The sequence below is a fragment of the Leopardus geoffroyi genome, chromosome C2 (genome assembly GCF_018350155.1).
Source record: "Leopardus geoffroyi isolate Oge1 chromosome C2, O.geoffroyi_Oge1_pat1.0, whole genome shotgun sequence".
NCBI lineage: Eukaryota > Metazoa > Chordata > Mammalia > Carnivora > Felidae > Leopardus > Leopardus geoffroyi.
In genome coordinates, this window is record NC_059333.1 from 73,198,395 (window position 1) to 73,225,728 (window position 27,334).

General features: G+C 48.8%; 1 long non-coding RNA gene across 2 annotated transcripts in view; it reads right to left on the reverse strand.

The window, feature by feature from the left end:
- The window catches only part of LOC123611042, a 122,456-nt gene extending 96,591 nt beyond the window's left edge, over nt 1-25,865 (reverse strand). For both annotated transcript variants that reach the window (XR_006718389.1, XR_006718388.1), the window contains exon 1: nt 25,188-25,865. This is a non-coding gene — a long non-coding RNA (uncharacterized LOC123611042). The remainder of the gene's footprint in view (nt 1-25,187) is intronic.
- Nucleotides 25,866-27,334: the final 1,469 nt, after the last annotated feature.

Sequence of the window (27,334 nt, forward strand, 5' to 3'; positions counted from 1 at the left end):
AACCTTTCGTGCCAGTACAAAGAGATCCATCTTGGGGCGCCTGGGTGGCGCAGTCGGTTAGGCGTCCGACTTCAGCCAGGTCACGATCTCGCGGTCTGTGAGTTCGAGCCCCGCATCAGGCTCTGGGCTGATGGCTCAGAGCCTGGAGCCTGTTTCCGATTCTGTGTCTCCCTCTCTCTCTGCCCCTCCCCCGTTCATGCTCTGTCTCTCTCTGTCCCAAAAATGAATAAACGTTGAAAAAAAAAAAAAAAAAAAAAAAGAGATCCATCTTCTCTGATTATCTCTATAGCCTAGGGTCTGCAGCACGACTGGACCAACACTGGCAAGCACAGGCTTGCATTCTGTCCTTCTCTGAATCTGCCAAGAGCTTCATGAGGTGGTTTCTAATACACCTTACTCATCAATAAAACAAGCTCCCTTTAAACATATCCCTCAAACTCAAGGAAAAGAGAGATTGCCTATTAAAAACAACGGACCAGGGACGCCTGGGTGGCTCAGTTAGTTCAGCGACTGATTTCGGCTCAGGTCACGATCTCATGGTTTGTGGGTTCGAGTCCCGCGTCTGGCTCTGTGCTGACAGCCCCGAGCCTGGAGCCTGCTTTGGATTCTGTGTCTCCCTCTCTCTCTGCCCCTCCCCCACTCATTCTCTGTCTCTGAAAATTAAATGAACGTTGAAAAAAAAATTGAAAACAACAGACCGCAAAAATAACTGTGCGCATGAATGGCAAGTGTAGCAGCTTGCTAGGGCTACCCCAACCAAGAACCATGGACTGGGTGGCTTAAAAAACAGAAATTAATCTTCTCACAGTCCTGGAGGCTACAAGTCTACAATTGAGGTGTCGCCACGGCTGGTTACTACTGAGTCCTATTTCCTTGGCTTGTGGATAGCCACCCGCTCCCTGTGTCTTCCCTCTCTACCCGTTGTGTCTAAATTTCCTCTTCTTATGCGGACACCAGTCATATGGGATTAGGGCGCATTCATATGACCTCATTTTCCCTTAATGACCTCTTTAAAGGTCTTATTTCCAAATACAGTGACATTCTGAGGTACTGGAGTTAGGACTTCAACATATGAATGTGAGGGGGGCGGGGGGACAGGACATGGTTCAGCCTCATGTAACCTCTGCCAAAATAAAAAAGCCCATAGATAACCTCCACAACACCAGCGCAAGACCAAGATACTCACAACCTCCTCCTGCACAAATTGCACACGTCTGTGATACGTGTTTTGCCCACTCACAGGGCTGTGTGTGGCCCGTGCAAGGGCACAGATAGCGTAATGAAGGCAGTCCCATGGAAAGGGGTTGTGGGAGAGGAGGTGGGGCTTGTCTGTCAGCGTCAAGGTCAGTCGTGCTGGCATCTGAACAGCAGCTGCTGGAGCAGAGGGGAGGAATGGCAGAAGGAGGGAGGGTTTCGGTGAACCATGTTGGGTTTTTTCCCCCTGACCATTTTTTTTTTTTTTTTTTTTTTTTTTTTTTTTTTTTGTCCTTAAGGAATTGCTCCTGGCCACTTAGGAAATCTGGGAGCAGATCCTGAGTCCCTGGAGATCTGATTCCCTTCCCCCACCCCAACCTAACAGACCACATCTGATGGAGTAGACAGAGATGGAAAACACTGTCTCATTAGCAACAGGCTCTGCCCTTTCAGATTTCCAAAGAAACCTGCAGAGAAAAACAAGTGTGTTCAAACACCACCCCACCCCACCCTGCAGATGAGGGGCCTGGGCCCTGCAGTCTGGAAGCTTCCCGATTTTCCTGTGGGAACAGTGCGTGTGATGTGAGGCGTGCTCCAGAATGCCTGTAATTTTCCACCTGCGGACCTCCCTAAGAGATACAAGCCTAAACAGGAGTGACAAAGGGAACCAGGGAAGCACAGCTTCCAGTCTAAGGAAACAGGATCACCTGGAAATGCTCAGAACTAAACCAGGCATAACAATGACCAGAATTATTGAATGTCTCCCCCGTGGTGGGAATATGTGGGAATATTACTACACAATGTAACCCTCTCGTTCTGAGGTAGAGATCACTAGCTTTATTTTACAGATAAGGAAGCCCAAGGGAGGTTAAATGACTCACCTCCCCAAGACCAACAACTACGACAGGGCTGCGGTTTGAACCAAAGCTGGGACAACAGTCCACCGTACTGCCTTTCCCTGTGCCCAGGCCTCTGGTAGCGAATGCCTGCTTCCCTCGCAGCCCTACCATACCTCAGGGGCCACGGTCACTGGAGTCAGCACCAAATGGTTCTCTTTTCTGCCTCTGCCAAGTGCAGCCCTCATGTGGCCACTCAGTGCCCTGCTCAGGATAGCACATTGCAGGCCCTGACCAGGGGAATTGAACTCAAGTATCATGAGGTCATGATACAAGCCACACTAGGTCACCGGGGTGAATGCCAGCATCCTGATTCTGGATGAAGGCATGGGGAGACCCAGGAGAGCCCTCACCGGGTTAGTGGAGAACCGGCCTGTCTGCCAGAGAGCAGCACAGAGGCACACAGGAGGTGAACAAAGTTTCAGACCACGAAGAAATGCATCGCACCCCCTGCCCCGTGATCTTTCCCACACTTTATGAGGTGCTTAATCAAGGGTCTTTACAATAACTTCTAGTCTGAAACAGCAACTAATGGAGAAGACAGAAAGTGGAGAACAGGCATGCCTAATGCCGTCACTTTTCTCTTGCACAAACCGTTCCCTCATCACATGCTTTGCTTCTCTAGCTGCCAAACTGCGCTAATAATGCTGACCACCTATTTCCCTTGGAGCTCCTAGGGAAAAGTATTAGATAAACACCATACCGTTCAAATGGAATCTGGGCTTGTTTTCACTTTCACTGCCAAACGGAAAGCACACAGCATTTCAAATGTGTCCTCCAGAGCTTTAAAAGCCTTTTTCATTTCCTGCGTGCTTTGGGAAAGAAGGTCCTAATGTATTTTAGAAACTATGTATTTTCTCTTTTGGAATTGGAATCTCTGAATAGGTAAAGGAAAATCAGATTAAGAAATCAATCTAGTCATTAATTGCTACTCACACACACAGACCTTCCTTCCTGGCAGGTGTCAGTCAAAAGTTTATAGAAACGTTGTCAATCTGGGGGAAATCCTGACACACCCTGTCATCCTCATGGAAAGCAGGTATTCGCTTTGCCTTTTTCTTCATCAGAACTAGTTTCTTCCCCCAAAGCCTTTCTAAACAGCTATTGATTTCCCTCCCTAGAATAGGCCATTAATAATGTCGGGGCCTCAGGAGTCTCCTTAATGCTTCGTCTTTGTTTCAGAAGTTGTATTTGTTTGCAGAGGCCCTCTGGGGGCCTCCCAGTCATAGGCCAGCAGCCCAAACTGGGTTCTCAGGGTAATTCGCATCCCAGCCACACCCCAACCTGGGTCAGAGCTTGCCTGCTGCCCATCCTGCCCCCAGCACCTCCCCCCAGCAGCCAGGTCCAGTCTGTGTCTGGCTCCTGCTCTCAGCAGTCTGCCCCTGCCAGCAGGCACCTGCTAAAAAGGTAACTGGAAACCTAGGTGGGAGCTGCTCAATAATAAGGTGCAGGACTGTCCCTGAACCAGATACTTCTTAGGCATCCCCAGAAATGCTTCAGCCTCTCCGAAGGCCATGCGTTTCAGCCCCAGTCTTCACTGCAGTGACCAGTTCTGTGTGGGCCCCAACAACGTTCACCTGGGCCTGACCCCACAGTGCCTCCGCTCAAGGCCATTCCATTTGCCACTACTCATGGGGCTTCCCTGTTGATCCTGACACATACGATGCCTGATGTTCATGCATGTACAATAGGGAGGAGAGGAGTGGAGGAATACATGCCCCGTGGGCCAAATGTCTCCATTAGGAGAAAGTTTCTCCTCCAGACTGAGAAGGAATGTTGTATGTGGTTGTCATGTGAACTCTCAGAAGATGGTCTCACAAAATGAGCAGTTGTAATTTGCAACAAGTTGGGGACACTTGGAACATGTCTTTCTATTGGCTCTCCCTCATCCTCACACCCCTTTTCCTTACTTTGCTCTTTGGGATGCACCCCCTAACAAAGCCGATATACTTATGCAATTACCCCAGGCTGTGCATTCTGAGGAAGCTAAGGTACACAGTCCTTTCTAAGGATGTGAGCATTTTAAAAGGGACATCTCGAAGGAGGAGGTGTCAAGACTCAAAGAAAGGCATTCTAATGATAGAATCTTGCATAGTGGGGCTGAAGGAGGGTAATGTCAATCCGTATTTTCATAAGCTGGGGATGAGAAGGGAATTACTCTCTTTTGCTGCCTTGTCACCTCACGCCAATTGGCGTCCTCCTCCCTCTGCCCTTGTCTTGACCCAGGCTTCTCTCTGCCTGGCTGTGCTGTGACATGCTTTTTTCCCCCTCTTGTACATTCTGCTTCCCAAGGTGTTTTATCCCAGAGAAACACCTGCTCCCTCTGAAGGAGGTTGCCGAAGTTATAAATGAGCCTCCAACAGAAAAAGATGTGTTCAAGAGAGGGGAAAGAGAAACAGGTAAACAAGTGGGTCAGAATGTTTCTCTGAGCACCCCAGGATGATGCAAACTTCGCATTCCCTTGAGTCCCTGGTTTGAATCCTGAAACCAACCTCAGAATGGTCTGAAATCATCCTGACCATCACTTTCTTCGTGTGTTCTGGGCTTCTCCCCTTCTGTACTTTGCCTCACCCTCTTTCCTCCATCCAGGCGTGCCCTTTTTCTCCCCTATTTTTACATGCTAAATCCCATGTGTACTTCAGGACTTGGAACAAAATGCTAGTTCCTCCAGGGAGCCTTCCTGGATTCCTCACTGGGGCATGATTTCTCAGTCCTCAATTTTTTTCCCTTCTTAAGTTTCTTACCTCTGATTGTAAGCATCCTATTTGTGGGACTCTGGCTGATTCTCCTGTGAGTCAGCTAAGGGACCTCCGTGTGGTGGATGGTCAAGAAATAATGAGGAAAAGCAGGAAGAAAGGGAAGGAAGGAGATTCTGGGCCTAGACAAGTGTCCTCTGAGTCTGGGATATGGCAAGGTCAATGGCCAGTTTTCTTTGTTTTTTCCTTTGTGTGCACTTCTAGTGTTGCTAATGACAAGCCACAGCTGAGAATCTCAAATTTGCTGTTCTCAGGTGAGACATTTGCCTGACGTAATGCTCTCTCTCTCTCTCTCCTTCCCCTCACCTCACAGAAGAGCTTGTGTCCAAAGCCCATTACCGACTCCAGTGCGTGGACCTTGCGAGGAAGAGTTGCCTAAGGATATGACAAACATGGGCCCCAAGTGTCCAGTCAGTGGGGAAAGTGGCTGTCCTGGGGGATGGGGAGGGGCTCCCACCTTGCCTTCTCCTTGGTCCTCCTTCCCAGCTAACAGCCTCCTAACCTTTTACTTGGTTTCTCCGTTGAGCCTGGTCTCCCATTCTCCCTTTAACATCTCTGAGGTTTGAGTTCCTGGTGACTAGATCTACAAGCCTTGCATATTTAGACAATGTCCTTTTGCACACAGGGAGCCCTCAAACAGATGGATTGAGTTAGTAAAGACAGACCATTTCCTTAATCCAAATTGCTTAAGGGTAAGGAGCCCTGACCCTGAAGGCAGGCTCTCTCCTGGAGGCATGAGTGAGGCATGTTCGTGATCCAAGTGGCTTCCTAGGCCTGCTGAATCCTCTGTTTGATGCCCAGGCATCCTGTAGACTTGCCCAATAAAAGACAGAACACCTAGTAAAATTTCAATTTCAGATAAGCAATGAAAAATATTTTAGTATTTAAGTATATCCCATGCAATATTTGGAACATACTTATACCAGAAATTATTTGCTGTTTATCTGAAATTCAAATTTAACTGGACGTCGAATACTTTTATTTGCTCCATCTGGTAACCCTCCCTTAGAAGATCCAGGAACCCTCTCTTGCAGCCACTTTCTGGCCCCCTCTGTGGGTCCCTGGGGCCAGGGAAAGGTCATATCAGCTGCAAGAAACCTTAGGAGTTTCGGGACTGCTAATTTCTGCCCCCCTAAACTACTTTGCAACAGGAGAAGGGGGATTTCTTATTTTCTTCTAGGATTACTTCTGAGATGGGGTAAAAATATATGCATTGTCCCACTATTTATGCTCTATATCCGAGAAACCATTAAACTTGGAAAGGAGCTTACGGTTTTACAGAGACTGGCCATGCTTTCCCTCTTCACTCTCAGGATGAGTCCTGGATGCACAGGACAGAAGGTGGACCAGAGTTATCTGTTTCAGAGTTGGGGGCCCGCAGGCCCGGGGAGTTCAGTGACTCACTGACAGCCCCGGGAAGAATCCTGGGGGAGCAGGACGAGCCCTGGGTCTTAGGCTCCTGGCGCAGTGCTCCTCCCTCCTGTGCAGCCTGCCTCCTTCTCAGGCCACTGGGCTCCAAGTTAATTAGGCAGCAGAGAAGTCTTTGGAGGAAGCTGAAAGAGAGAGCAAGTGCCCTGGAGGGATTGGTGTGGGGGTGCAAACCAGAATGGTGTGTTTTTTTTTTTTTTTTTTCTTCAACGTTTATTTATTTTTGGGACAGAGAGAGACAGAGCATGAACGGGGGAGGGGCAGAGAGAGAGGGAGACACAGAATCGGAAACAGGCTCCAGGCTCTGAGCCATCAGCCCAGAGCCTGACGCGGGGCTCGAACTCACGGACCGCGAGATCGTGACCTGGCTGAAGTCGGACGCTTAACCGACTGCGCCACCCAGGCGCCCCAGAATGGTGTGTTTTAATTGATCTTTGATTGTGCCAACAACTGCCGGCTCCCAGGGCAAGCAGCTGCTATTTCTGAGTCAGCACCCTTCCGTGAGGCTTGGCCTGCCCAGAGTGCAGGCATTTTGGGCTTTTCCCCCACCAACCGCCCCCCCCCCCCCGCCCCCACAAGCTCTTTGTGCAGGAAGTGGGTCTGTGCAAAGCAAAAGGTTTCTTCTGCTTTCTTAATTAGCCAAGCAGCTTGGAGCCTGGAGTCCCGGGAATTCTGTCCAGGGTCACCTGCAGCTTCTCCCCACCCCTCCATCCAGTTTATCCTAGAAGTCCCAAGAGACCTAACTCTGCTGATGAAGCCAGACACAGCTCTGAAGACGCTGCAGGAAGCTTTTGAAGTACAATATACTTTGTGAAGTAGTTTGAAAACTTCTGTGCTACTTAGCAAGTTTCCTAGCAGACGTGGTTATTCAGAGCCTCCAGGGTACGTATGCCCAGCTGTAACGCTGGAGAAAGAAAATGCTTCCAATAGGAAGAAACCCTCTCCAGCGTCTCTAGAGACCTTGGGATTTGGAACGATCTCTTTTCACCAGATGAGGAGAAAGACCGTGGATTGCGGGTCCTTTTGCCACTGAACACACATGCCTGTATCTCCACAAAGATGTTTAACAAGCATCTCAAAGTCAACAGAGCCCTGGATTCGCTCCCTGTCACGTCCGACACGTGCCTTCCCTAATCTTCTCCATTTCAATAAATGACCTCACCATCCACCCCAAAATAAATGTTTTGGCTTAAACCAAAATCCTAGGTTCATCCTCGATTCCTCTCTCTCTCACAACTCCATAGCCAATCCACCAGCAAGATCCTTTGGTTCTACCATCACAAGATATGTTGAATCTGCTCATTTCGCTTATCTCCGTCACCACCATTCTTTTCCAAGCCACCCATCCATTCAAACACCCCAGTTAAGTCTGTCTACAGCCACCCCAGCTCCATGTCAATCACTTTTCCCATCCCAAGTCCCTATATGATCTGGGTCCAACCACCTCCCCCTCCATGGGCTTCTCTTCTTTCAAGAAAGAACTGAAATATCTCATGGGGTGCCTGGGTGGCTCAGTCGGTTGAGCGTCCGACTTCGGCTCAGGTCATGATCTCACGGTTCGTGAGTTCAAGTCCCGCGTCAGGCTCTGTGCTGACCGCTCGGAGCCTGGAGCTTGCTTCAAATTCTGTGTCTCCCTCTCTCTTCCCCGCTCATGCTCTGTCTCTCAAAAATGAATAAACGTTAAAAAAAATTTTTTTAAAAGAAAGAACTGAAATATCTCGTGACCCTGTTTAATCCCTTCAGTACCTGAACCTGCCATTTTCATGTTTATTCATCCATGTTTATGGTCATGCCTCCTTCATTAGAATGTAAGTTCTATGAGAGCAGGCTATCTGTCTTATTCTCTGCCAGATCCCCAGTATGCCAATGCATCAGTTTCCTAGGGCTGCCATAACAAAGTACCACAAAGTAAGTGGCTTAAAACAACAGAAATTTGGGGGTGCCTGGGTGGCTCAATCGGTTAAGCGACCAATTCTTGATTTAAGCTCAGGTCATGATCCCAGGGTTGTGAGATTGAGCCCTGTGTCAGGTTCTCTGCTGGGCGTGCAGCCTGCTTAAGATTCTCTCCCCCCCCCCCCCACCTTCCCCGTCAGCTTCTCCCCACCCCACTTCTCCCTCAAAAGAAGAAGGAGGAGGAGGAGGAGGAGGAGGGGGAGGAGAAGGAGGAGGAGGAGGAGAAGGGAGAAAAAACAAACAAACAAAACCCCAGAAATGTATTCTCCCAGTTCTGGAGGCTGGACATCCAAAATCCAGTATCAAGGTCTTACAGGGTCATGCCCATCCAAAGCCTCTAGGAAAGGATCCCTCCTTGCCTCTGCCAGCTTCCAGTGGCCCTGGGCCTTCCTTGGCTATGGCACCAGCACTCCAAGTTCCACCTCCACTGTCACACAGCAAGTACCCTTCTCTCTGTGTCTGGGTCTGGGTCTCTTCTTTTCTTCTTATAAGGACACCAGTCATATTGGAGTAGGGCTTGCCTTACTCCAGTATGACCTCATCTTAACTTGACTATGTTTGCAAAGACTCTATTTTCAAATAAGTTCACATTCCCAGATAACAGGGGCTAAGACGTCAGCATAGGGGGAACAATTCAACCCCTAACAGCCTGGCGTAGTAGATGCTCAAAAACCATTTTTGCAAATGAATGAATATTTTCAGCTGGACTCAGGAGAGTACAGTGATATGCTTTCCAGAGCGGCAAATGCAAGACCCGGGGCCTACACCTGCAAGTGAGAGGGAGTCTGTGCCTATATAATGCCAAATGACTCACTAGAAAAACGTTCACATAAACCAGTTATTTGGTATTACACCATTTTTGAAAATCTTAGAAACTGAGTTTAAATTCTTTCTCACTGATTTCAACAAGCTAGCCACCAAGGCAGCCTGCAGTTTATAATGCCTCTACATATAACTTGTCTTCAGCTCCTCACAGAGGAGGGGCATGCGTAATAGCTGAAGGGGCAGAAGCTCTGAGGGAGGACACGGCATGCCCGGAAAAGGCAGGGCCACGGCCAGTCAGACTCCTTGGCCAGTGTCCCTGAAGGCAGCCAGTGTGTTCAGGCCCTGATCAAGGTTGGTCAGATAGTGTTTGTTCATGCGAAGCTGTGTGATAAGGGCTCAAGAATGAGGAAGAAGCCAAGTTGTGAGGAACCTTGTTTAGCTTTAACAGAATCTAACTAGCCAGGACTTGGGTATTCAGAAATAAGACTGATTCTGCCCACCAATTCTATTAAAAAAAAAAGAAGTTTCCATTTTGGAGTAATATCTTTTGAGATCACAGCTTCATGTTATTTTAGAGCTGGAAGACACTGTTAGGTTGTGGAAAGAGGCCCTCGTCCTCAAGAAGGATGATACCTCAGAAGTGGGATTAAGTCCCAAATGGCTCTAAGACAAGCAGAACATCCTAAGATTGTCACCAATGGTTCTAGAGGGAGTCAGAAGGAAGACTGAATCTCTCTTGCTGTGATCCTTGAGGAAACTTCATAGGGGAGGGGAGGTCCCTTTGACCTTCGTCTGGAGGGGAAAAAAATGCAAGTTAAACAGTGGAAATGCATTCTGAAAAGAAGGTACAGCTGGAGGAAAAGGAGACTAGAAAGGACTGGGTATGTTAGTAATATGGGGAACCCTGGGGGACATGATCAAAAAGTGAGTTGAGATGATCAGCTCATTCCTCATGGGGAACCTTCAGTGGGAATACCACTGGCTTGGGGTTCCAGCCCTAGCCAGCACTGATTCCCCAAGGGGCCTCTCCCTGGGCCTGCTTTCTCATCTATATAAATTAAGAGGGTTTCCAAAGATATTAAGTGAGGCCTCAAGCTCTATGAAGATGTTGTATTGATAGGCTTCCACATTGAGCTGCAAGGTAAGATTTTAAGAATGGGTTTTGTGCTTTAAAACTGTTTTAAAGTCACTGGTCTCAATAATCAGTTCCCTCCAACTGTAGAATTCTATTTCTTTCGGCTGTTTGTTAATCAAATGAAGCATGACTCATTTAGGATTTACCAGGTCCCTCTGAATTGTCTATGGCTGTATTAAGTCATTTGACCTGTTTCCAGTGGAAAATCCATTTTTATTTATATCCTTAGGAGAAAGAGCCTGGTGCAGCTGAAAGAGTCCTGAGAAGCAAGTCAGCAGATCCGGCCCCATGCTGTAATAACAAATATCATTCATAAACAAGTATAAATAAAACAATGAATATTTGTTGAATAAATGCTCACTAGTGACACCATCCTGAGCAAGTGTCCTTGCTTCTCTGACCTTTGCTTTCACCATCTCTAAAATCAAGACAATAACCTGCCTGGTCTGCCTCAGGCACTTTTGTGAGACTCAAATCAGAGAACACACTTAAAAGCTCTTTATAAACTGTAAAGTACCTCGTGCATGTAGCATATAATGTATGGGGTGGGGACAGAGTTCAGGACTTGAGAGAGCAGTTCTCCTGGGTGACTGTGGAGGCGTGGTTTGTCTCTAAGACCTCAGGAAGTGAGTGATTTTCTCTGACAAGCATTTCTCAGCTTGGTCATATAAAAAAAGAAGAAGGAGGAGGAGGAGAAGGAGGAGGAGGAGGAGGAGGAGGAGAAGGAGGGGGAGGAGAAGGAGGAGGAGGAGGAGAAGGAGGAGGAGGAGGAGAAGGGGGAGAAGGAGGAGAAGGAGGAGGAGGAGGAGAAGGGGGAGAAGGAGGAGAAGGAGGAGGAGGAGGAGAAGGGGGAAAAGGAGAAGAAGGAGAAGAAGGAGAAGAAGAAGAAGAAGAAGCAAAAAATAAAAAGGATCAGAAGAAATGCATGTGCTGCCCAGTTTAGATGCTTCACCTCACTCCAGGTCCCTTGGCCACGAGGTAACGGAAACTAAGACTTGTCCTAAAATCTGGTGGAGGCCTACCACAAGGAGGCATGGCCAAGACAAGCCCTCAGGGAAGACAGAAGCAAAAGATCTTTTCTGGCTTCGGAAGATATTTATTAGTTCTCTGCATTACTTGTGAGCTCAAGATGGGGCTTTTAAAATTATTGTTGAGGGGCACCTGGGTGGCTCAGTCGGTGAAGCGTCCGAGTTCAGCTCGGGTCATGATCTTGTGGTTCATGAGTTCGAGCCCTGCAAGGGGCTCTGTGCTGACAGCTCAGAGCCTGGAGCCTGCTTCAGATTCTGTCTCTGTCTCTGTCTCTGTCTCTCTGCCCCTCCCCTGCTCATGCTCTCTCTCTCTCTCTCTCTCTCTCTCTCTCAAAAATAAGCATTAAAAATAATAAAATTATTGTTGAGTTAATTAAAGCCATATTACTAGGCCAACGAATGAATGGGCACAATTTCTCCTGCAGTTTAAGGAAGCACTGATTCTTCCATCGAACCTATTCATTGACAATTCATCTATTTACCGAAACTTAACCAAAATGCCATCTATCTTTCTTTAGCCAAAACCACCATCCCCAAGTTTCTTTGACCCTGCGTTGTTGGAGCTATTTCTCAGATATTTCTCAGATATGCTGGCCTTCTCGATCAAGGGATGGAGACATCGGGAGATCATAATCCTAGCTGGGTTGTCAAACTAGAATGCCACAAAGAAAGCCATTGCCTAAATGCATTCGATGGCTCCCCATCTTGTGGAACCCACATTCCTTAGCCTGGCTGAAGATCTCTCTGGTGGACATCCTGGCGGATGTCAGTTCTACTAGCAGAAGCCCATGCTGGGGAGAGGAGACAAACCTCAATTCTTATCTGCCTCTGCTCCTCATAGCAAGTGAGTGTGTCCCTTTTGCTCTCTGTGCCTCAGTTTCCCTACTCATCTGATAAGGAGGTTGAACCAGTCCAGCTGTGAAGCTCCACTCATTTTCTGGGGACTAACCCTGGGATAAGAGGAAAGCTGAGAGGACACAGCAGCTCTGCTTTGAGCAGGTTGGTACATTCTTGGTAACATTTCTTTTGGTGAAGGATTCTACTGGTTAAAAAAATGCTTGGAAAACACCGGCCTCCATGTGATCTTGAAGCTGCCCCAACAACTTTCCTGCCCACTTGCCCTCCCGGCTTCAGTGATTTTACCCAAGACCCCCATCCCAACGTGCAATGCTTGGGCTCACTGGACAGTGCAGAAGGTGACACCACTAACATGGTCCTGAGGTTGAGGGTGGCTTAGAAGAGAGTCACTCCCAACAAAGTGGGGGCAGTGCAAAGACAGAGACGAGGTAGATTCCAGGGCAGGCAGAAAGTGGAGCAAGACTGAGACCACACAGACAACCCAGACTGGCTCAGCTCCCTCTCTTGGTATCTTCCCACTCCCTACGCCCACTCCCCTTCCCCAGCCTTAGGTGAGGCTGCTGCTGCCCTATTAACAGAATCTGCCGCTGTACTACATTTCCTCAGGGACTTGCTCTGTTGCTCCGGCTCCCTCTCTTCCTCTCCATTCTGAGCCTACCTCTTCCTCCTCTGAAGAGACCAACCCTGCCTCTAATTCGTCTCTGCCCCTGAGAGTGGGTGAGCTTGAGCAAGGTCCCTTCTGCTCTTGGGACCTCAGAAACTGAGATCCTGCCTCATTAGATTTTTCCAGAATTCTGGAATTCCAGAATATCTTTGCATAGATGCCTTGCTAGGCTCATCCTGCCTGTGTCCTAGGGGCGCCCCAGGCACCTCACTCTTGGCTCTCAGGCTCCAGCCCCCAGTCCTGCACTGCCACAGACATTAGCCTAAGTTGATGCCCCAGGCATAGTCCTAGCAAGGGAGTTGGCAGGAAGCAGGCCTGGTCTTCTGATGTCATTCACATCACAGACCAGGGGACTCTGCCTGGGCCCTGCTGTGGAAGAGTGGATGCCGTGGGGTCTGGTATCAGAGACACTACGTGGGCAATTGAGAGCCAGCCTGACCTGCTGAGGGCACCAATTTGAGTGGGCAGTGCTGAGAGGGGGACGAGCGGCTCTCCCAGTGGCTAGCATGCCTCGAGGGAGACGCCTATAGGGAGGCTGAGCTCTGCCCCTTCTACCTGTGTGACCTCGAACAAGTCCTCTTTCCTTCCTCCCTTCTTCCCTCCCTTTCTCATTTTCACAAACATTTACTGAGCATTCTCTAACGACCAAGCCCTCTGCCAGCCTTTGAGGTTTGAAAAACATAGTCTTGACCCTAGAGAACCTCATAATCTGTGGAAACAGAAATGTAAACCAATTAACTAGTATTTTCCTCCCAGAGGCTCAGTTTCCTTATCTGTAAATGAAGGAGTTCTGGCCCCAATACCCAGTGATCCTCTCAGTTCAAACACTGCTCTGTGAGGCTCTCATCACATGAGAACATCTGCTCCTACCAGTTTGGTGAAGTTGCAGGCCAGTCAGCAGGTAATCCACAGGGAAGAGTTAGTGATAACTGGTAACTTGAATTGCACTGAGGGCAGAATCTACACTGTGGCTCGTTGTGGCCGACAGTCTGCTGTGGCATGGTTCTTGCTCTCCCAACTTCCATTCTCTCAGCTACTTCAGCCAGCAAAACCACCCGGAAACCGTCAGAGATTATTTCCAGCGTGTCCAGAGGATCCGAGAGGGAGCAGATGAAAAGACAGACTAGACTGCTGGTGTCTGAGCCACAGTACCAAACTCAAGCTCTTTCTGATTGTTGGTCCAGATCACCTGCAGGCCCACCAGGTCCATCCACCTCCTTCCCTTCCTTGGCTCAGAATACAAAATACATGTGTGGGTAAGAAGCTGTGAGATGGAAACTGTCCCACAGATGTGTAGGACCCCGCATTAGGTGGCCTAGGGTAGTGCCTCACTAATGTCTTTCCAGTGGGTGGCAAATCTCAGATGTTAGTTGGAGAGATCCTTCCTTTCACATCCACATCTTTCTCTCTCACACACATGCCCTATGCACCAACCATCCTTCCTCTTCTCTGTTTCTCAAGCTGAAGGCCAGCAAAGAGAAAAGAAGATACCCAGGTTATTGGACACACCCCAGATGTCCTCCCAATCCAATAGAGGGCCTTCAGCTTGGGGTAAGAATCAGTGCAATAACCATCTCCTCTGGGAAACCAGCATCTTCTTGCCAATTCTGTATTTATGCATCAGTCTTGGTCACTTGTCTTTTCTCTTTTTCCTACACTTGTCTCTTCTTGATACCTTTTAGAATTTTGGTTTCAAGGTCCTTGCCTTATATTTGCAACATCTGCAGAGAAAGTGCCAGATATTGCACTAGCCAGTCCCAGCTCCCATGAGCCAATTCCCTGGCCAAGGAGGGCACACCTTTCAGGTGCGCAGAAACACAGGGGCTGACAGAGCACTTTTCCTTACACTGTTCAACTGGAGTGTCAGGCCAGAGACAGAGACGTGACCAGGCAAACTTAAGAGGTTGTTGTGGAGCCACTGAAAGTCTCGTGATGAAAAATGGATCTAGAGACTTCCATCTCTAAATATGCGGTGTGGCTGCCGCCCGTTCTGTCCAAGGGGGAGCCATTCTAGCTTCTTCCCTGGGAGCCTCCAGAGATGAGAGGGCACACGGAAGCCCGTGGGAAAGACTTGTGTACCCTGCACACCAGCTGAGTATCAGCCCTGGACACAAGGAGTCAAGGAAGCCTCCACCTGGCACTTCCAGGGTGTCACTATGGCCTCTGGCAGGCTGATGTCAACGCATCCAGCTTGAACAACAGAATATCTCAGGATTGTATTTGTCTGGCTTTACTTTTAGCTTTGGAAGTAACTCTCATCCTCAACCACACTATGGTTTTGCAGGACAGCTTCTGATTAGGCGTAGGATCCTATCTTACAGTTTCATCCTGAAACTACTGGAGGAACACCGAGGCTGATAACGAAGGTTGTGCTGACACACACTGAGAAGCTGCGTGGGTCACCACTGCTGTGAGTATGACTCACAGAGGAGGCCCAAGCCTGCCCAGGAGGCAGGAAGGGTAGCATTTAGGGACTGATGGGCCCTGGGCCCTGGCAGACAGAAGTAGATGGACTGAGGTCCACAGGGACATTGTGCCATTCTGTGGGGGGGTGGGACCTGGACAGTGCCAAAGGCAGACAAAACTGCCAGGAGTGCTGTTTCCTCACCTGGTGGGCTTGCGAACTCTTTGCTTCTGCCATTTTCTTAAAAGAACCCTCTTCTGAATTGTCTGCGGTTTTAGTGAGGCTCTAGCCAAGCTTTCTTTTAAAAATAGGACGCATTACACAGTTATTGAATTATCAGGCTTTTGTCAACATCAACATCATCATTGTCAAAATCTGAGCCAGGTGTTCGGCTGAGCAAATCCTCGCACAACGTGATTTCCATGAATAAACACACTTCCTTCTCATCTTTGGGAATTTAGCTAAGAAGCCAAAAAAAAAAAAAAAAAAAAAAACAACCACCAAAACTGGCGTGGATGAAAACGTAAAAAGACACACAGACGTACACCATGTGCACAAGATCTGAGAACAGAACATCGTGAAGGAATAAAAGGTGAGGCTGCCCGACCCTCAGTCATACCAGAATCTACCTGATGGCATGTCGACGGCTGTCAGTTTGGGCTGGTGGACAGAGAAGAGTAGAGATGAAGGGTCATTTCAAACTTCTGAGTCAAAATGGCTCAGAGCCCCTGAGGACAGAGTTCACATCTTGTTTATGGAGGAGTCCTCACTATCCAACATGGGGCCCAGCACTTTGGCTGTACTTTGATTATAAGAGCTATTATTTTATTGTGGTTATCATCTCTGTTATGAATGTCCTTGCCTCACCTACTAACTATCCCACCAGATGCAGCTGTCATAATGAGGGTTGATGCTCACAGACATCTTCAACTTGTTTAATTTTGTGGGAAGTATGCCATAGCACTGTTCTGGAAGCTCTTTTCCCCAGAATTCCATAAGGTGGATCCACTATTTATGAACCCACTTATTAAGAGATAACAATTGCCAGTGCAATTAAATAGATGCCATGGGAAAATAAAATTTAGTGTTCTGGTCAAGTAATTGAATATGTGTGCAGGGCAGAATGGGCTTTATGTCCCTCTAACCCTTAGTCCATTCAAGCTGCTGTAACAAAATACCACAGACCGGATGGCTTATAAGCTGTAGAAATGTATTACTCACATTCCAGAGGCTCAAAATCCAAGAGCAGGGTGCTAACATGGTCTGGTGGTCCATACATGGTAGAAGGGGTGAGGGACCTCTCCTATAAGAGTGCTACTCCCATTCATGAAGGCTCCACCCTCAGGATCTAATCAGGTGCCAAAGCTCCACCTACCAATACATACCCTTTGGGGGTTAGGATTTCAACATGTGAATTTAAAAAGAAAAAGAAAAAAAGGGGTGCCTGGGTGACTCAGTCAGTTAAACGTCCAACTTTGGCTCAGGTCATGATCTCACGGTTCCTGGGTTCAAGCTCCACAACGGGCTCTATGCTGACAGCTCAGAGCCTGGAACCTGCTTCAGATTCTGTGTCTCCCTCTCCCTCTGCCCCTCCCCCCCCCCTCAAAAATAAATAAATATTAAAAAAAATTTTTTAAAGGATTTCAACATCTGAATTTGGGGTGGGGGGACACAAACATTCAGACCATGACAAAACCTCACCCGCCCTCTTGCCTTGTCCTGGGGCCTGACAAAGCAAAGCTAGGCCAACTACAGAGGGAGAAAGAGGAGAGATTCCAGAAGCACATCACTACACAGGGGATACACCAATAAGGCCAGCTTGGCCAAGAGCAAGCTTAGCTCACCTTACAGAACCCATGGCCTGTTTCTGCTGCCAACCTCTGCCCTGGTCCCAGCCCAAGCAGAGCAGAACCCAAGGCGGCCGACTGCCTGCCCCGTCTTAGATGCTGAGGATGCAGGCAGCACCTGGGAGAGCCGTGGGGTAAGAAAGAAGGAGCAGGATTTGAGGAAGGGGTGCTGAAAGGAGAGGGGGCCAGATAGAAGGGACTCCCCAGCCTACCTCAGCCTTGCTCAAAGCACCAAGGGCTGAGGGGGCCCACGGATTACCCCACCGGAGTAAAAGAGCTACTTCTGACCCCAACCTCACTGTCTTTGACTAGTTTAGAATATACAACTCACACTTAAAGGGCTGTTTTGTACATTCTTTGGACTCTATGATATAGATAGCCTAAGAATAAAACTATAAAAGTGAAAAATGCTCTTCCCTTCCACTCTTCAGGGAAAAGCTCTGGATTTGTTTTATATGCATTTTTCCCCCAACTGTCACAAAATAAAAGGAATCATATTGTCATCAGTTTTCTAAAGCTAGTACCCAACTTCCACTACTTTTCCTGTGTCTGAAGGGGACCAGCCAGTCACAGGGACCTCACCATACAAGCAGGGTGGAACTTTCTAAATGGACATTTATGAAGCCCTGGGTATTGGTCAGGCAGGGCAGGTCAGAGAAATGCAAAGCATCCCAGGCATCAGCCCAGAAGTTACTCCTACCCTCTCCTCTGTCCACAGAACAGCACCCATGGGACTCAGCCTTCTCTACACGGAGCTAAAGGCACCCTGAGACCTCTCATGGAGATTTACCCTGTTGGCCCATGTGGAAAGAGGGGAAGAGGCCCAGGTCTGAGGGAATGCCTAGTGAGTCATCACGCAGAAGGAAAAGGCAGAATTCAAACACCTGCCTCTGCTGGAAAGGTCCAAAGAAAAGGTGTTTCCAGACCTGTGAGTTAGGTGGCCAAGCAAGCAAGAGGAGGGCCCATGCCAACGAAGAGAAAATTCCTGGAAGTTCTGCTTCCAGATCCCTGGGGCGGACTCCCTGGGCTGGGGTTGCCGTCCCCTTAGCATAGCAGCCAGACCTGCCACCCTCAGTGGAGGCAAGATGAGAAGGAGGGATAAGAATGGAGACACAAGATGAAAATAGGTTTGGTCGGGGGTGGGGAGCTGTTCAAGCCTAAGAAGAGGAAACACAGGTGAAAAGACACATATACCCTGGAGGACCGCCCAACAAATTCCAAGAGGAGGGATGGGGGTGGGGCAAGCTTAGGACAACAGGCCTTCTGCAAATGTGAAAAGGAGCGGGGATAGGGCCTCTAGGTGACATCTACTTAGCTAGTGAATTGCACTCTACAAAGCCTGGTCACAACCAACATGCCCCAGAAGGACGACAGGCTGGCAAGCAGTATCAGCGTCACATCCCACCTGTTCCGCTATCAGAAAACCAAGCTGGGCGCCAGCTGTTGCATACAGCACTGCTCCTCCACACAAGGCCAGAAGACCACTGGCCGCACACGAGGAGACTGAGGGCCACGGGGGGAGCATACTTACCTCAACGGGCACGCATTTGCTGTAATGTGCCTTTAAAAATAAAACTGAAACCACCAAACCTGTGCTTTCAAGGATACTGTTGCTTAGGAGGATGCTATGTTTCAAAAGTGAGGTTATTTAAAGTTCATTTAAATGAAGTAGCAAATAAATAATATTACATAGGGTACTCGGTTTTGATTTTTTTTTAAAAAAGCGAAGGTGGAAAACCAAGCCCCGATGATGAGGATGATGCTGACCAGGACAGCCGCCCATTTTATAACACTCACTGTGTGCCAAAAGCCTATAGATACAGTAAGTCACTTATTCTCATGAAGGCTCCATGGGGTTGGCAGTTATGGTTTATTTATTTATTTTGAGAGAGAGAGAGAGAGAGAGAGAGAGCACGAGCGCGCGCGCACGCAAAAGGGGATGGGGCGGGGCGGGGGGGGCGGTGGGACAGAGGATCTGAAGCAGGCTCTGTGCTGACAGCAGAGAACCCGATGTGGGGCTCAAACTGAGGAACCATGAGATCGTGACCTGAGCCAAAGTCAGTCGCTTAACCAACTGAGCCACCCAGGTGCTCCCAGTTTTCATGGTTTTACACAGGGGCCTGGGAGAGACCCTAAAAGGCACAGGGTATAGGACTGCCTCCAGGTGCTCAGACCACAGGGACGCTAGTCAGCACAAAGTGCCTGGCTGGGGCCCGGTACAGGGGGTTTGGGACAGCTTGCTGGGGTGGGAAGGGGCTCCATGTGTCCTCCCAGCTTCTGATGCAGAACTATACGAGATTGAATTTCACAGCAGCCTTACATCCTGATGCAAATGAGGACAGGCCAGTGACAATCCACAGCGAGGTGCTTTCATTGCCAGCTCCAGAGCTGCCTGTTTTTTGCATCGGGCAGTGATTATGTTGCACAGTTGATGTGAGGGCCTCAGGCAAAATCCCTGCTAACTCAATTGTAGGTTGGCCTTCCTGCCTGCCTGTTAAACTCTTCCAGATGATTCTGGCTGGATTTGCAAGGCTTTACCAGACAGGTTGTCTCTGCGTGAGAGGAGGGGAGGGACATCTGCAAAATGCCTGGAGAGAGGAAAAGAGAGCTCTGAGTTCAAAGGCTTGCAGAAGCAGCGGGGATGGGGAGAGAAAAGCAGCCGCTAATGGGTCCTAGGAATCCCTCAGCTGAGAGCACAACAGTTGTGCTTTTCACACGGTGGTTAAAAGTCTTCCAGTACATCCTCTAGTCAGCAGTTTAAGAGCAACAGCTTTGAAATCTCAGATTCATCTCTCATTAGCCAGATGGCCTCGACTCTGGCCATTTAACCTTGATGGGCCTCAGTTTCTCCATCTGCAGGGTGGGAATAAAAAAAAAAGTGCTTCTCCCAGAGGGTACCGTGAAGATTAAACGAGATCTTCTTAGCACACTATAGGACATGTGTTAAGTGCTCAATCATAGTAGTTGTTACTATCATTCTCCAGGATGGGGTGAAGGCTTACCGCCTCTCTGAGCAGACGTAGCTCAGATTTTAAGTCCAGGCTGATCTACCACAGCAAAGGAAAATTTTAGAAACTCTTGTTTTCATATAGTTAATGTCCCAAGATGATGATGATGACAAAAGAGGCACACAGGTAAGCGCAAAGATTTAGTGGAACATGTCAGCCAAAGTTAAGAAACCAAAATGGCTAGGAAAGGGACTCAAAGTTGAATTTATGATCTCTCCCTCAAAACCTACTCCTCCTGCGGTATTCCCTACCTCAGTAAATACACCTCTAATTGTTGGGGCTTTGGGGTAGAGTGGCTCCATTTCCAGGTCAGAACCATGGTTCGGGGCTGGTTGAACTGGTTATGCCACCCTAAACTGAACGTGCTTCCCAGACTTCAGGCTTCTACCACCAGGGCAGAGCCGGCCCCACTAAGCTCACTGCATGGCTTGGAGAACAAACTGGATTATACCTGTCTGTGGCAAGCAGAGGGGACTAGAAAACCCAGAAGGTGCTGAGTCATACTAGCCCAGCGACTGGGACAGAGCCCAGGAGTGTTACTCTAATAAGCATCCCTCCTTTTGGAAACGTGAGGAGTGGGGAACAAGTGTTCCCCCGACACCATCTACCTGGTTGCATTAGTCACAAACCTTGCAGTCATCTTAGGCATATGATCTCCCTCTCACACACACCCCTAATCCATATCCTGCTTATCACCAAGCACTGTCAATTCACTTCCTAAATATGTCCTGAATCTGTTCTCTGCTCCATTCTACAGCCACCACTCAGTAGACCAAGACACGATTATTTCCCACCTGAATCCTCACAGGTCCCCTCATCCACTTGTATCGTCTCCAGTCTGTTCTCCACTCTGTAGGCCCCAACTCCTCCTTACATTTTTAAAAAACTGTTCCTTATTGCCCTTTGGTAAAAACTAAAATCCATAACATGGGTCCAATGTTTTGTTGGTCTGGTCCATGCCTACTTCCCCAGCCTCAAGGCAGCATGACTCTCCCTCTTGCACCAGGCGCTCCAACCACCCTGCTTCCTTTGACTTCTGGGAGGAGATAACACTTCATTCTGCCTCAGCATCCTTGCCCATACTGTTCCCTCAACCTACAATGCCCTTCCTTCCTCCTTTCCTCCCTTCCTTCCTTTCCCTTCCCCTGGCTAACTCTTGTTCATCCTTTACAATTTAACTCAAATGTCACCTTTCCAGGGAAGCATCCCAGACCAGATCAGCTCTCCCTACTAACACATTCAAGGTTTTGGTGAGCTTTCCCTCCCTAGTATTTACCACAGTCGGTAACAAGATATTGTATGATTCTTTGACTGTATGTATGTATACAGTATATATGTATATATGTATATGTAGTGTCCTGTCCTATAAGCTCCATGCAAAGAGATGATCCTATCCTTCAGCACCCAGCACAGTTGCTGACAATAGTAGTTACCTAGTCAACACTAATGATGGACTGGGTGAAGGAGAAAAGTGATTGGAGAAAAGGGTATGATCCTAGTAGATGGTTTTGGAGATCTAATGCCCTTCTTCCGGGAAAGTGGGGCAGACCAAAGAGACATGGCATAGGGTGTTCATGCATGAGTGTTTGGGTAGAGAGACAAGGGTTGATCTGGAATCAGAGGTCAGAAGCTAGCAGCTCCACTGGTTGAGCATAAAAAAACATGATTATAGCGCTGTGAAGAATAAATAGGGCAGAGCCAAGGAGACAATCCCTTCTCAGAAGGGATGCACATAGGATTTGAAACTTGGCTAGAAGAAGAGGAAATGCAATTATTGGTACCAGCCACAGGAGACATCACCAACATTTCTCTGGGTGTACAATCTTTCAGGGTGCTGCATCTACGCATGAGTAGAGAATTTGTCATTTTGTGGGTACACAGTATCTAAAACCCTTCTTTAGTTTTGGAGAATTCCCCATGGGATAAGTCTTTACGGGAGGTAGTCAGCTTTGTTTCTACCTGTTTTTCAAGTCTGGCTCTCTAGCCTTCCTGGCGAGTCTCAATGCTTCCCACTATCCCTGAATAAACTGCCTCTCAGCTTAAGTCAGTCGGAATTAGTTTCTGTTGTTTTCAGCCAAGAACCATAACTGGTACAGTCGGGGGCCAGCAGGGCAGTGACATCTGGCTTCTCCATGTAACCACGCGTGTGGATGCCAAGCACGCAGACAAGTGGACAGGACTGCTTTGGCAGCCTGGAAGTTATGGGCTCCTCAGAATTGGGGAGGGAAGGTGGCCATTTTGAGCCAGCAGAGCCTTTGGATGGAATCAGAATTCCTGCAGATCTGTGGGTGAAGGCCACATCACAGAAATCATCCTATTGTTGGGATATGCCCACGGGGTTGGTCACCTAATACACCCCAGACTGGCGGCCTGGGAAACTCTGACAGGTGGAGGCCCAGAGAACCCACAGTTGGCTCATGGCCCCGTGGGAAAGTCCTGGCCGTCCTGGGCCTTCTCGTATTCGTTGTACTTTTCCTGAAGAGTTTGTACTCTGGTAATCTGTTCAAGATATTGTCCACTTCTCGGATCCTGAATCCACTATAAAGAATAAAATATGGGAGGAAATAAACGGAGAGTCAGAGTGCACTTAGCACACTTCCTGATGCCTCAAATAATAGGATGTCAGAGCAGGAAAGGCCCTTGGGACCATCCAGTCTTGTGGTCTCAGACGTCAGTGGGCTTCACAATTACCCAGGGAACTAGTTAGCAGTGTGGGTTCTCGCAGATTTCTCCATTCTCATAGCTGGTACACTAGGTCTAGGGTGAAAGCCCAAGATTTGGGTTTTGTACAAACTTTCCCAGGTAATCCTAATATAAGTTTGAGAATAGTGATTCTAGTCCTTCATCCCATCTTACAGGGGAAAAAACGGACTGAAAAAGAAAACTCCCCCAAAGGGTCAGCTGTTGACTGGACACCAAGCCCAGGCCTCCTAACTCCCACTACCCTGGGCTGGTGTGGACTAGGACAGGGCATGGAAAGTGCTTCTTTCCAAAGTCAGTTAGGTGATTTTTGTCCCCTAACAAGGCTCCCCCTTTTCTGATTGTAAAAGGTGCAGCGTGTCATGGGAAATGCCAGAAATAAAGATGGATCTGTTCTAGCCTCTGCCAGAGAGGCTGTTGTGGTCTCTTAACCGAGTAGGAAGCCCTGGAGGCAAAGCCAGGAATTGCCACCACAAGGCCCTCAGCTTGACAGAGCAGCAGCCCAAGTTCTAGTTCTGGGTCCTCCAATGTCATGCATGAGCTTAGACAAGTCCCTCCCTGAGTCTCTGTTTTATCCAGTTCATAAAATGGGGATAAATGTGCTATCTGCTGTCTACCCTGCCTGCCTCCCTGGCCTCTGGTGTGAATGTGCTTTGTAAACTCCCACGTGCTGCTCAAGCAGGAGGGATTACAGACACTGGAGATGTGACTAGAATCCTGATTCCTACTCAGGGTCCCTTGAGGACGTGCCGGGCTCGTCTTAGAAACAGCAGAGGAAGCTAAGAACCTGCCAGCGATGCTCAAGGGAGATTCTCAGAGCCTGTGGGCTGGCTGGCAAAGAGATCCCTTCCTCTCACACAGTGCTCCCATGTCAGGCAACCTGCATGGACGAGAACCTCGCTCACTGCCAGGTGCATGTGTGTGGGGGGGACAAAGGGGTGGTGAAATCACTGCTTCGGGGTCTTCCCTGCCTCTGGTCTGGCTCTGCTGGGAACCTCTGTCCGTCTTTCAAAGTGCCCTGGCTCAGGACCCCTAGGAAGTGTTCAGAGAACCCCAGGGGACCAAGAGAAGTCACACCCCACCCTTCCATGCCATGGCCTGTTACAGCAGGTTCAAGGGGGTGGATTTGCTCAGACGGTATCTTTCCATATTGCCACATCACACCTCTCAGAACCATTTCCCCAGCTGGCAGGAGTCCTGGCTTACCTGAAGTTATCAGGATGCCAGGATTCTTCCACCATTCTGCCAAAAATTTGCTTTGTCACCTTGCTCAATCCCCTCATCTCTATGGCCATTTTCTCATCTGTAAAATGGGGGAAACAATTCCTGTCCCTCCCTCCATTACAGGTTTGCTGTGTCAAGTGACAGCAGGGTGTGGGAGAGCTTTGTCGTCATTACCTGGTAGGACAAGACAGAGGCCTGGAAAGGGAAGGAGGAGAGGCAGGCACAGAGATGAACTGCAACTCCAGGAGGCAGGTGAGCTCTGCACAAGGACTGAATTCTTGCCTCTACTTGGGGCCGCCCTGGGACAGCAAGTCCTTTGCTGTAAGATGCTCCCCATCCCTTTCTCTCATGTCAATATTTATAGTGCATTTACCCAAAATACCACAATTACTTGACCCTCAGAGTGCATTTTCACATTGGTAATACTTTACATCCTAAGAAGCCCCAGCTCATGAAAACTGGCACAGCTCCATTTTACAAATGGGTCCAACTTAGTACACACACACACACACACACACACACACACACACACGGCTGGCCAGCTGGCAGTTCACTAGGCTTTTTTGTCCCTCATTCGCCAGTAAGAAATTTCTATTGCATGACTATCAAATGTAAGGCATTCACTAGCACATGCCAGACTCAGGGGCCTCGCTGTGATCAAGCCTAAGAAAAGCCTTCAGTCAGAAACCCAAGCAGACAACTGCTTGATGCAGGTGTAAGGTCATCTAGTCCGGGAGTTTTCAAACTTTTTTTTCTTATTTATTTATTTATTTATTTATAATTTACATCCAAGTTAGTTAGCATATAGTGCAATAATGATTTCAGGAGTAGATTCCAGTGACTCATCCCCTATGTATAAAACCCAGTGCTCACCCCTACAAGTATCTTCCTCAATGCCCCTTACCCATTTAGCCCATTCCCACACCCACAACCCCTCCAGCAACCCTCAATTTGTTCTCTGTATTTAAGAGTCTCTTATGTTTTGTCCCCCTCCCTGTTTTCATATTATTTTTGCTTCCCTTCAAGCAAACCCCTTATCAGCTAATTCTGAGGAATCGCTGAAACTCGAAGCACCACTGATTTATGGTGCAGATGTGGAAAATGAAGCTCAAAGAGGGTGAGGAATGTGACCAATGCCACACGACAAACTAGTGGGGAAACCAAATAAAAAAAACTGTTCTTGAGCCCACAACGACAGGTACAAGGCGGGACCCAAAAACCAAAGGCACAAGCAAGGGTTTGTAGAGCTTACAGCTCAACTTAAGGGCAGGCACAACACCAAAGCACTTGAGTTAGGCTAGCCTCCGGAAACCGAGTGAAAGCCTACCTTCACACAGAAAGTTCCCGCTCAGGTTCTCACTCGGGTCCAATATGAAAAGGAGGGGGGGGGGGAGCCTCATCCTGATTGGTTGGAGGAACCTTATTCTGATTGGTTCAAAGGGCCGCATCCTGATTGGTTGGAAGGTCTCGTACTTATTGGTCAATATTGGCAGACAACTCAGGCAGCTCATTGGTGCTTTTTGGAGCTGGAGTCCTCTGGTTCTGCTCTGTAAGGCTTGCGGTTTAACAAGAACAGCCAACAGAAAGTGCTCTAGATGCACAATGTTTTTCACTTGGCGCTTGGTCCCATGGTCCCTAACTGTCTCAAAACCACCTTTCAGTGCAGGTCTCTAACCCTCAGCACAGATGTCTCCAGCTCAGTGTGACATCAGAGAGAAACGAAGTTTCCTTCATTCCTAGGCCATTTACACAGCCTAAGAAAGGAGGCTCATAAAGGGGGTGACTAGTGAAAGGAGGAGGGGGATGTGCTGACATAGTTATAATAAACAAATCTGGCTGGGAAGTAAGGGACTCACCATCTCCTTTGAAAACAAGAATGTTTGGCAGGACGTTTCTGAGGCACTGAGCCCCTTGCTGAAATAAAGCAGAAGCAGGCCTGGCAAGAACAGACCAATGGAAATTCCTTCCAGCTGCCTTAGCTCTGCCTTCTCCATGGTTCCCTGGATCACTGGCAGCCAGGCTTTGCCAGTGGCCAGCATGAGACCGACCCACCTGCAGAAGGACCCCTGGTGTCTCTCACTAATGGTCCAGAGGGCATTTGCATGAGCCATAGGCCAGAGAGTGACTTTTGTGGACCTTTGGGGTTGGCTTCCTGCCAAGGGGAGCTGACAGCCTGGGGGCGGGGAGTGGGCAGAGTCAGACACGCAAACCACCCCACCGTGTGAATATGGCATAGGGACTCGATGGAGCTACATTCCACACAGGGGAGGCGAGGACCGACAGGGACTGAAGGCCAAGACCACGGCTCTGTCGCTGAGATTGGTGAGCCTTGACCCAAGTCCCACCGTCTCTGTACTGAGCTGGGCCCGGGGCGGCCTGTGATTTGTCAGACTCCCAGCCGCCCAGCTGCTCAGCTCTGAGGCGGGGAGGCTCTCGATTGCGAAGCGTCAGAATGGGACGCGTGGAGCCGGGCGGCGGGACCCGCGGGCCATTTGGCCTCGGGCGCGCAGCCACGTCCCAAGTGCGGCTCGGCTCGTGGCTCTGAGGACGTGGCGGGGGGAGCGGCGCCCCAGATGGCAGGAATGCACTCTGGGGCGAGCGTCATCCCGGGAGGTGGTGGGGACAGCAGCGCCTGCCCAGGAGAGCGATTGCTGCTGCTGCTGCGGGTCTGCCCAAAAGACTTGGCCGCCTCCGTTCCGCTTCTCCAGGGAGTAGGTGCTGCCAGTAGTTTGAAGCAGAGTTGCGTTCTGAAAGGAACTGAGGTCGAGCAAGAAGCCCCGGGGCCCCAGCTCTCCTTATGTGAATATTTTGCTCACCTAGAAAATAGGCCACTTTGGAGAGTTCATCAAGCAAGGGGACTCCCAGACAAGTTCTGATCAAGCCCTTAATCCCAGTCTCAACTGGCAGATGGCAGGGCACCACGTCCTCTGTTCCAGGCTTTCCAAATCCCAGAGAATCCCTGGCCATGCCAGACTCTTCAGGATACTCCAACTGGAGGGCCCTTAGAGTTTTGTGGCTTCGACACTGTTCTAGAGCTCAGGGGAGGCCAAGTCTTCAGGGTTTAGACCCCCAACCCCGTTCTACCCAAGACCCCACTTTATTCTTTACTGCATTGAGACTGCATGCGATGTCACTGAAACAAGAGACTGTTAATAAATACAAGCCTGAGTTCCTCTTTTAAGAGGTAGTTCACATTTTCACTTTGTTGTGTATGCCCCTGGGCAGCTTAAAAACCTCCCAGGTTCTTCACCTGTAAAATGAGAATAGTAATAGGACCTCCTTCATGGGGTTGTCATAAGGAGTAAGTGAATTAATGCATATAAATGCACTTAGAGCATGTTGTGCCTGAGTCACAGTAAAAAAAAAAAAAAAAAAAAAAAAAAAAAAGTGGTAAGGATTGTTGTTTTTCTGATCATTACTAATATTTTAAGATGAGGAGAGTGAGGCCCAGAGAGGAAAGGGACTTGCCCAGGT